Below are 11658 nucleotides of genomic sequence, written 5' to 3' on the forward strand. Positions count from 1 at the left end.
CAATATAACACACATTGAACCAAATATTCTGTAACAAATAATGTTTCACACTTAAAATTAATTTGATCTATGGTATCTTTCGATGTGGGATTGTGTAAATTGAATATTTTCCTTATACAATGATTTTTTGTTTTAAAATTTGTGCACCTCCTAGATTTTCCACGTTAATAATTACAAATATCGACACTATAAACCAATGGTCAACTTTAGATTGCAATTATAACCTCATAGATTGTCGGTGTTAATAATTGTGTTAATAATTACAAATATTGATAGTCAACTTTGGATTGCAATTATAAAAATGGATTTTTGGTTTTAAAACATGCACAACCTCCTAGATTTTCAGTGTTAGTGATTACAAATATTGACAAGATAAACCAATCGTCAACTTTGGATTGCAAAGTCACCTAATTATTGACAAATAATTTTTTCCCACAAAGATTCTCATCTATGCCTATGACTAATAAATAAGTTTTTAACATAAAATATGATTAATAAGCAAGTTTTTAACATAAAATGAAATTTAATATTCTTTAATGAATTGGGAAAAACAAAAACACGTTGGCCAGCATGAATTTCATCTCTCACATTCGAAAGAGGGAAATAAAATGATTATAACACCTGCTGAGCAAGCGGGAGTTACAGCATTGTTAACATAACATGAGAGGGTTGGGCCTTGGTTTAATAATTTCGTGTACACAACTGGTTCGAAGAGGATCTTTTTGACATGCTCTTTAATTTCCGTATCACGTGGAACTGTGAAATCGTCTCCTTCCATGTAAAACAGCTGCATTGATCTCGCGCTATCAAAAGCCAGTCTTTTGCAATTGCCCGACACCTCATTTGTCTTCAGAAATTCACACTTGAAATCTGCAAGGGCATTTTCCATGAGACTATAAACATATTCCAGAGCATCTTCCTCTAACAACTCAGGATGGTCCTTCATGTAACACTGTATGGCAGAAGCCACCTCCCCTCGACCTCTCTCCACCTGCACATAATTAGCAACCGTTCAAATAAATTACAACAGATTTAGGATCGGGGTTATAATATTTGACTATAAGAGATTGAATAACTTGCCTAGTTAGTTTTGATATCGTTTATCAAGCAACCTGTCAACCCCATAAGATATGCAAATTTGGATCAGTAATCAATTTGGGAGAGTATGTGATCTGTAAGAACCTCTCTAGTGAAGAGAACACTAATGAGAACGATATTTACCAGGGTTATTGAGATACTAGCAGTCTCTATGTATTCATGGAAGGATGGCACATATTCAGCTTCCGACCATTCTGCTTCTATAGTGAATGCTTCAAGTTGGATCTCCCATTGCCATATAACATATGACCGATTTAAATCCGTAATCAATATTTAATCGTACTTTTGTGGAAAATGAAAAGCTCCTTTAATATCAAACACTTGTAAATTTAATTTACATACCCAATTTCGAATGTAGCCTAGCATGTCACGCCCCTGTCTCGTGCTACCTTCTTCCGCTATTTCATTAACCAGATTGTACAAACCCAGGATGCATGTTTTGATGTGCTCTGGCATTCGGTCTAACAGAAACAGATCCCATCTAAAACAAAGACTAAGAATAGTCATGTGTTTAGAAGAGACAATAGTCATTGAATATTTTTCATTTCATCTATTCTTAGATTAAAAGAAATTAAATCTCCACCTTTTAACTGCTTCATTGAATAACTTGATGTCTTCTACAGATCCATGCATGTCATATAGGTCATCTAAAATGACAGTGTAGATGGTAGATTTCGTATAAATGGCTCTACACGTAGCCAACTCTGGTTCAAACACAGAAGACGCGATTGAGAAAAATGTTTCAGCCACACGGTCGCGTGTAAACTTGAGCTTTACGAAACCTGATGATTTCCACCACCTTTGAACAATGCCAAATACACTATCTCAGCTTTCAGTATGTAAGATAGAATTACATGACTGAAAGAAACGTTGAATCGAAAAGAAATAGTAAGTGCATAAGACATGTTTAATTGAAACGTCAAATTAAAAAATTAATTAATTAATTAATAAGTAGCACCTTCGAAGCTCACGAACCTCCTTTCGGTGTATAGACTGCACATTACTAAAGTCTAGTTTGGCCAGTTCCAAGTATTTGTGGTAGTTAATATATGGCATCCCGCTCCAGTCAATTATGTATTAAAATACAAATGGTTTGCGATTTAGCATACTAGAACCAATATTGGGTTTAACGGTATTATATTGGAAACAAATATTACAATCTTATGTTTGCATGGTTTTCCCAAGCCAAACATCGTTTGCCTTGTAATGTTCAATGTAGCTTCTGGACTCAAGCCTTGGGAGACTCCTAATCCATGGATATTTGAGGGCGTACTCCACTGTGTATATATATATATATATATATATATATATACTCATTCATTGATGTGAGGTTTAGGTGGTAGCAAGACTGAGATGTTAAAATAGGCGGCTATAATATTATATACCTCTTACCGAATGTTCTTTTTTAGACCCCATTTGTCTAACGCATCCACATTTTCCAAAGCGTTCCATAGATACCTTTCGGTACAGAGTTTTTCTTCTTCCATCACCATTTCTCCTGGCATTGCAATGTGGGAACAACCATTGACGTTTAGCATGTCTCTCATTCCTCTTCGTCTTTCACTCAAGAAACGAAAGAACTCCATTCTCATCTCTAAAAGCTTTTAAAACATCTGCCAATGAAGTTGGGTTCAGAAGTCAACGGCCTGAAAAAATTGAAAGACTTGGCTATTGGCACAATTGCCAGCAAAATATAGTTCTTTACATCAACATTTTTCGTTTAGTACCTGAGGATACATTGTAGCTGTGTAGTCTCAAGATTCGAAGACCCATGGTCATGACATCAATATGAGCAAGAGGATTCTCTCTTCCACACCCATTGACTCTTTCGTCCCAATGGCTGTGCACCAATCTCCATGATAAGAAAATTCGGCTGATAATGAGCTAATAATGACATGATAATCAAAGGCATGATACCTGTAAACATAGTCCAATGCGTCTTTGATATCCTTTCTGAAATGACAATCGATTCCTAGTCGTTCAACAGTATCGACCGCCGATAGACATTCCATCACATAATGCTCTTTTGAGAACACAACTGTCCTCTTGTATTTCAAACACAAATGAAATACTAGGTTCTGGCCACTCTCACTTAGAAACCCCTACTAGCTTCCTTCATCACTACTCTTCAGGCTGTGACCTTCTTGCTAAGATGCTTCACTAATTGTTGTTACCTGCATATCAATGATATTTAAACCAAAGATCATTCCAAGCTTTCAAAAGTTTGCTGCTGCCAAATTTATATGGCTACTTAAAAATGCTTCTGCTCAGCTTCCTTCTGAGAACACTCTTGTCCCCTCTGTCCAACCTTCAGTTGGATTCTTCAGGTTCACTGCACTTTTGTTTTTCTAGTCTTCCATTCACTCTTCACATTCGAGTGAATCTCCATTTTCCTCAAGAAAACAAACATCACTGTGTTTTATTTATGCTTCTGCAATCTCTTCTTAAGAGTATCACTTACTCTTATCTTATCTCATGCCTTCTACTTATCGGATTCAAATAACCTAATCTCCTCTTGCCTACATACACATCTTTAAAACATAACACAAAATTTCCTTATTCTGCTCTGATACCAATTGATGCAGCCTTAGCTGGTCTTACCCACATTATGCAAGTAAAATTTCATGTCTGACTATGTCCCAATATTAATCTCCCATATCATTGGTGAAAGCCTCTGTAACCAAGATTTAATGTTCTTAGTGAAATGCTTAAGCGGAAACATTTGGTTTAACTTATCCAAAGTCTAGCCTTTAATTAACCTTTTGAGCGGAACCTAATATTTGATTCTTTCTTAACCCTTATAACTCAACCCTTATTAAGCTTAGGTTAATTCTATTAAACAGCCATGCTAACCATACCATTTAACTTTGGTCTTTAGATTTTACCCACATTAACCATAATACGTTAATCCACTTATTTCTATTATAACTCTTATATAATAGAAATATTACATGAATCACACTTAACCCTTACCTTTGCACCATTCCACAACCTTAGCACATATTCTGATGCTCCCTTTATCACGTTCAACCTCCACCGTCGATTTCACTCCTTGAGATCAATGTCTATAGCGCGATCTCCAAGGTTAACCCATTTGCTGTGGAACTCAAAGAAGTTAAACTTATTTTAATAATTCATCGAGATCACCAGGAATGTTAAATCACACACATGTTTGCACGCGATTACCATCTGATCAATCCTGCGGCAAACGTTCCTGATTGCCAAAACTCAACGAGCTCTTAAACACGTTGTATAAAACTTCATCGCGTCCGGTTTCTAAATTAAACTCCACGCTTGTTAGCATGTGATATACTTCTGATCACCATTAAACGAACGGTTGTGATCTATCTAGACTTCAACTAGATTAGATCACAATCTATAAATTTCTCGAGTCTGGAATTGAAATACTGCTTACAGCTTTGAGGTCGTGCGAGAAACAACTTCCCACTTATGAAAACTGCTCCTTCCTTCTACTAACATTTGGCTTAATCTCTGCTGCTCAACTTCTTGACTTTATTTGCACGATAAGATCTTATTCGTCTATCGCACACAACCACATCCATTGATCTGACTGATCCAACAGTTCTTGTGCAAGGTTACTTCATTTCTTCGTCCTTCCCTTTACTTCGCCTTTATGAAACTTCTCCAGTGTTCTGGTCTATTCACCCGACACATGCCTATATCATTCTTTGTGCGTTTATCCTTCCTGGACTTATTCAATCACTTCTGATTATTGTTCTCCTCGTCTGTGCACTGCTCTCAATTCTTTTGTGGTTTAGGTTTCTCCAAGGTTTTTGGTCTTTGGTTGTTTTGCAACACAACTTCCTCCTAAACTTACTTCTCTGCTTCTGCTTTAATTTCACCTGCAAACCTATGTATGCAAAATTACTATAATTCTCACACAATTTATCATTCCACAATCAACACATCACACAATGCAGGAATCGAATTCTCTGTATATATATAAACAAATGATTACAAGATGAATCTCTCTCTCTGGCCTGATTTTCTAATCAGTGATCTCTGTTTCCCTATCTGCTCGTAGGCTACAATCAAACTCTCTAACCGCCTAACTAGCAACTAGCTAACTAGCTAACTCTTTTTATGCCATTTAGGCTTGCATTTATACAAAAGGATTCTATAACCAATTCCTAATTTAGATCCATAACCTTCTCAACAAAATCCTAAAATCTCTTCTTTATCCCTATGGATCCTCTCTAGTTCCTCAAATCATAAAACCAATTCCTAATCTAAGATTTACAATAAATCTCTTAATCCCTATGGAATCTTAACTAGCCTAATTCTCTCATGTTCTCCAACATTCGAGAACACTTACAAATATGTCTCACAATACTTAATTAAATCCTATTCTTAATATCTCTCAAAAACATTAAAATTATATTAATTAAGTGCTTAGGAAACCAACTTCCTTAAAACACAAGACCCCCTATGTCTACTAAAATATAATGATATTTTTGAGTGCTCCTGCATCACAACACATCAAAAAAAGCAGAGAAGGAAAGTTCTTTGTAAATTCTTTACAAAATTAATATGTTTAAACTATATCTAAGTTTAACTAATGTGTATTAGTTGGTGTGTGTCATGAAAATCCACAAAATGAAAGAGGTCGATAATATTATTTATCATCTAAGTGTAGAATAGCATAAAATCCTAATTGAAAAAATGCAGAATGATGAATCAAGTGAATGAAAAAGAACTATTCAATATGGGTTTTTTTTTTTTGAATTTTCATTAATAATATACTTAAGAATATTAGATAACATGTTTCAAACAATCTATTAATTCATATATATTTAATGTTCTATAGGGACCAACAACGAAGGAAAATATCAATGTCATTCTAAGAAAAGAAAAATGATGGAACATGTAAATGGAGATGAATTGGTTCATAGCTCATGTGGAGTGGTGTTGGAGGTTAATGAAAGGGGGAATTGTTTTTACAGAACTATGAGGGATATAGTGGAATGAACTTATAGACGTACTTTACACTTACAATACAAAAATAAATGCAATGATTCTAAGAACGAAATTATATCTAAACTACAGGAATCATTTTCAGAGCAATGGTCAATGAGACATGTTAGACTTGCAATAGCAAAAACATACAACAACAAAAAAGAATCATTCAAAAGGTAATATTCCTAATTGTATAAAATTATTTTCTAGAATTATACATATTTATTACTACAAACCATTAATTTATTAATATCAATTTTCTTATATTTAGTTTTCATATATCATTATAAAAATAGTTTATTACTTTTTTCAGGAAGATTATGAAAATCCCAAATGATCAACACGTTGATATATGAAACATGCCAGTAGGAATGTCCAAAAAAGTGTATAAGGAGATGGTCAAAGAAATGGACATAATTGCATCACAGGAGGAACCATCTCAACAACAACATGCTTCAAATGAATGTAGTCATGATTGACTTTGTACATATAAAAAAACAATTAGAATTAAATATTAATTTTCAAGTATTTTCTTACAAGAAAGGTAAACAAGATGGAACTCATTCAACAGATAAGACAGGATGACAAGGAAAAAAAGTGTTGATTTCAAAGTTTTTGAGTAATTGCTAATATTTCCTTATAACAAATCAAGGTTTCATTTTTGTATATTTTAAGTTTTTTTGAAACAACCATCCTTGAATGTCTTGAAATATGTTCTAACATACAAAGAAGAACCATCAAAAGAATTGATTAACATTGGGTTAAATAATGGTTGTGGGTGTCTGTTGGCATATCAAAAATTGCTTGTGGAATTTGCAAGTATCTTTGTTGTTTTACTTCTTTGAGTTTATAATTAATAGAACAAAAAAAACATTTATATTACATATATGGTATATTATGGGGCATAAAACTTGCATGAAACAAAGTATGGAACTACGCCAACAGAAGAGTTGTTGAAAAAAGACGTGAGATTTGGTTTTGAAGGAATGTGTGTAATTCATGAGTCACTTCTTGCTATGGTACATTGTTTTTCGATTTACATTGATGTATATTATTTATTTCAATTTTCATTTTTCTCACCAATGTAGATACACTCATTGCGCTTTATTTTTATGTTTGCAGATGGAACAAGATCAAGAAGATCAAAAAAATCGATGCAATCCATAAAACATTCTTCCAACTAACCAAGGTCAGGGATGTAACTCGAGCATTGACATCAGTTCTAGCAAAGAATGATGATCTATTTGCATATCAATGCAACTTGTCGTGAAATAATTGTCTTTGAAAATTAGACATTTTGTTTAATGTAATCATGGACATAGTGTCCCAATTGAAAGACAAGGGGTTACCAATAGCAATCCCATTTTGTATGACAAATAGCCTCTTCTTGATATATAATAAAATACATTTTTATTTATTCTATTGTGTTATCCAATGTTGCTCTGAAATGTTACACGACTAATTAAATATATGAATGATTAAATATTATAATGCAGAGATGTGAAATCTGATAATATAACAAATTAATCCAAACATCACATACAAATGCACTAATCAAATATTAATTTATATGAATATTGTTATAATATATATGTTGATTTCTCAATGAATAATGGATTTTAAAAATTACAATAATTGCACTGCCACAAGTCAATGTCTCCAAAAAGAGAAAAAACATTGGTGCATCCATAACATAAAAATGCATCGATGCTTTACTTTAAATAAAAGCACTGTGACGTCATCTTTTAACATAACTGGTGCCTTTCTAGAAAATCACAACACTGAGGCTTTCATGTCTTCAAGCACGAGTATTGTTTTTAATTCATGCCCCTGTGCATTGTAACTCTTAACACACTAGTGCTCTCATAGAAATAACACCTCACGGTTCTACAAAATATTATTTCCATTCTCGCTCCACTATTAAAATTAACAGGATTATACCCTCTATATAAATAACATACCGGTGCATTTATGTAAACAAGACGTGTTGGTGCTCCATGTTTAAGAGAAAGCATCAGAACTGCAATTATGTTTTGCATGCCCCGGAGCCATTCATTCACTAAAGAAGTATTGGGGATTTTTTTATATAAGCACCGACGTGGTATACATGTCAAGGTCCGGTTCTCTTTGCGTTGAATGCTCCGTGAATTTTTTTGTTGTAAGCAATGGGGTAGTATACATTTCAGGTTTGAGTGCTCTTTTAGTTAAAAGCCTTGGTGCTTTTAATTACGTATCAAAACCAAATGCATTTGTATAAGCAGCACATCGGGGCTTCTTGTTCCATAAAACACATTGAAAGAAAAACACCCACTAAAACCTCTAGCCACCCAATTTTTTCAGTTGTGATGAAGTTTCATTACAAGCTCCGCTAAAACATTCGTTCCGACAAACAAATGTTTTAGCAAACATTGTTTTGACAATTTTTGTCAATTTTATAACACTAAAAACCTCTATTATAACCTCCTCTAGAACTTATTTAGCTTATAGTGAGTTGATAATGAGACTATAATGACTAATGTGGAAGAAGACAAACTCTTAAAGTTGAAAGCTATGTCATCCATTGCATTGAATACTACTCATTCAATCCAACAAAAAGATACTTTGTCTTCAAGTTTATTATGGCATGCTCATTTTGGTCACTTCAATTATGACAGTATAAGAATTATGAGACAATAGGGAATTAAGGGGATTCCAATAGTTCTAAGAAAACTTACTCCATGTAATGCTTATATTTTTGGGAAGCACCATAAACAGCCTTTTCAAAGTTATACTTCTAGAGCTTCAAGAAAATTAGGCCTCATACATTCAGATTTATCTGGACATATGCTTGTTACTACTGCAAATGGTAATAAATGTATACTAACATTCATTGATGATTATTTGAGGATGTGTTGCGTCTATATTTTAAGAGAAAAGTCAATTTTTTTATGTATTTAAAAAATTTCATCTTTTGATTACAAATGAAACTCAACTTAATATAGGCACTATCAAAATTGATAATGGTGGATAGTATCTTCACATGCTTTTGAAAATTATTTGTAAGAGCATGGTATGAAACACCAAACCACATTTCCTTATAATCCACAACAAAATGGTGTTAGAGAACGAATGAATAGAACATTGCTTAATACGGTAAGATCAATGATGTTCTTTAAAAATGTAAAGTTGATGTTTTTGGGAGAACTAATACTTTGTGCAGCCTATATCAGAAATCATTTTCCTTCTTCTGTTATCAACAATAAAACTCAATATGAATTGTGGTATAATCATCTTTGTGTTGTTCAACATTTCAAAGTTGTTGGTTCTCGGTGTTATGCTTTAATTTCTAAGTACCAAAGAAATAAGTTGAGTACAAGAAGCAAAAAATGTATATTTTTGGTATATTCTATGACTTATAATGCATACAGGTTATTTGATGAAGAGAATAAGAAGTTTATTTTGTCAAGAAATGTATTTTTTCTTGAATCTAATAAAGATACATCGACAATTGATAGACAACTTAATCATTTAAAAAAGTTTGTATAAGAAATTTTATTATGAATTCGATAATAATCTTCCACATCCTAAAGGGGGGATTCCCATTCTAGATTAGTCTGTGGATTTTCCTTCAATAAATTTACCTCTCAATGATGATAATGGTTACGCTGAAGAAAAAATGGATGATAGAAGTGTTTCTGGAGGGACATAATGTACTTGTGTTCCAGAAGAGTCTGCTCCACAAGATGAACAACCTCTACGAAGATCAACTCGTATAAGAACATTTCGAAGAAAATATGATGATTTTGAAACATGAAGTTCTTCACGTAACCATATCCATGTTTTTTAATATAATTTCTCTGTCGATAGTGAGCCTTATTGTTTTGAAGAAGTTGTTAGCTGTAATGAATGAAAAAATGCAATGCAAAGGGAATATGATGCACTCATTAAAAATGGCACTTGGAGGTTGGTGGATCCTTCTGTTGGCATCAAACCCACTAGTTTCAAGTGGGTTTATAAAATCAAATATAAATTTGATGGTTCACATGACAAGTACAAGGCAAGGCTTGTAGCAAAGGGATATGTGCAAAAAGAAGGTATTGATTACACATAAACTTTTGCTCCTACAACTAAATGAGGCACTATTAAAACTTTGTTTTCTTTTACAGCTCAGAAAGGATGGAAAATTCGTCACATGGATGTTAAAATTATTTTCTGAAATGGAGATTTGAAAGAAGATGTTTACATGTTTCAACAAGAACGTTTTTCTGTCAAAGGGAAAGAACAAAATGTATGCAAACTCATAAAGTCCTTGTATGGTTTGAAACAAACACCACGTGCATGGTATGAGAAACTAATCGAACATCTTCTTAAGTTAAATTATAAGCATTTTGACCTAGGTGAGGAAACTCCTTTCATTAAGAAGGTTGGAAGATAAGTGCATATCTAGTTGTTTGTGTTGATGATTTGATGATTACATGGAACAATGATGACTATATATCATCCATTAAGAAGGAATTGCAAAAGGTTTTTGATATGACAGATTTAAGCTTACTTCATTATTATCTTGGAATTGAAGTTGATCAAAAGCCTCAATATATTTTTATCTCTTAAAAGAAATAAGTTGGACAATTATTGAACAAGTATGGAATGATGGATTGTAATCATGTTGCTACTCCAATGGAACAAAATACGAAACTTACTTCAGAAGAAAGAAAACCATTTGAAGGTCCAACAAAGTACATACAACTTGTTAGAAGTTTGATTTATCTTTCTACTACTTGTCTTGATATAACTTTTGATGTAGGGATACTTTCTAGATTTAATCATCAACCTTGTGAATGAAATTGGGTAACACCAAAAAAATTACTTAAATATTTAAGTGGAATTGAAACATATGACATCAAAATTCCAAGGTTTCAGACTTTCATCTTACTGGTTATTCAAATTCATATTTTCATGGTGACAATGAGCATGGAGTCTCAACTTCTAGTTATTTGATAAATCTTGGATCAACAACTATGTGTTGGAGATCACGAAAACAAATTGTTCGTGCTGATTCTACCATTAAAGCCGAATATGTTGTAGGAGCTCAAGCTACAAAAGAAATAATTTGGCTTCGCTAAATACTTGAAGATTTGGAGAAGAAACAAAAAACTTCAACTCCTTTATTCGCTGACAATTCTTTTGCAATTCAATTGATGAGGAATCCAAAATTTCATGATCAAACCAAACATATCAACACCAAGTATCATTTGATTCGACATCATGTCAAGGCCAAAGCAATTCATCTGCCACATTGTCCTACTTCAGAACAAATTGCACATATTTTACGAAAGCATTAGGACATGAAATTTTTGAAAAATTTAGATCTTTACTTGGCATGTCACATGTCTCTTCAAGTTACCAGGGGAAATATTAGCTAATCTTTCAAGATTTGTATATAGATAAGCTAATCTTTCAAGATTTGTATATAGATAACATAGTTTTAGTTAAAACATTGATTAGTTATTTCGTGTATTTCTAGTTATCCAAAAATAATTATCTCCCTATAATTCTCGTATAAATATCATTTTTATAATAAATAATATATTGCAATACCAATTG

The 11658-nt window shown here is 33.0% G+C and overlaps 1 pseudogene; it reads right to left on the reverse strand.

Moving 5' to 3' along the window:
- Positions 1-577: 577 nt before the first annotated feature.
- LOC149229325 (monofunctional isopimaradiene synthase, chloroplastic-like) lies at positions 578-3110 on the reverse strand (annotated as a pseudogene).
- Positions 3111-11658: the final 8548 nt, after the last annotated feature.

Source organism: Pinus tabuliformis, chromosome J (genome assembly GCF_031772625.1).
Source record: "Pinus tabuliformis cultivar Carrire ecotype Pingquan chromosome J, CPIR1, whole genome shotgun sequence".
Lineage (NCBI taxonomy): Eukaryota > Viridiplantae > Streptophyta > Pinopsida > Pinales > Pinaceae > Pinus > Pinus tabuliformis.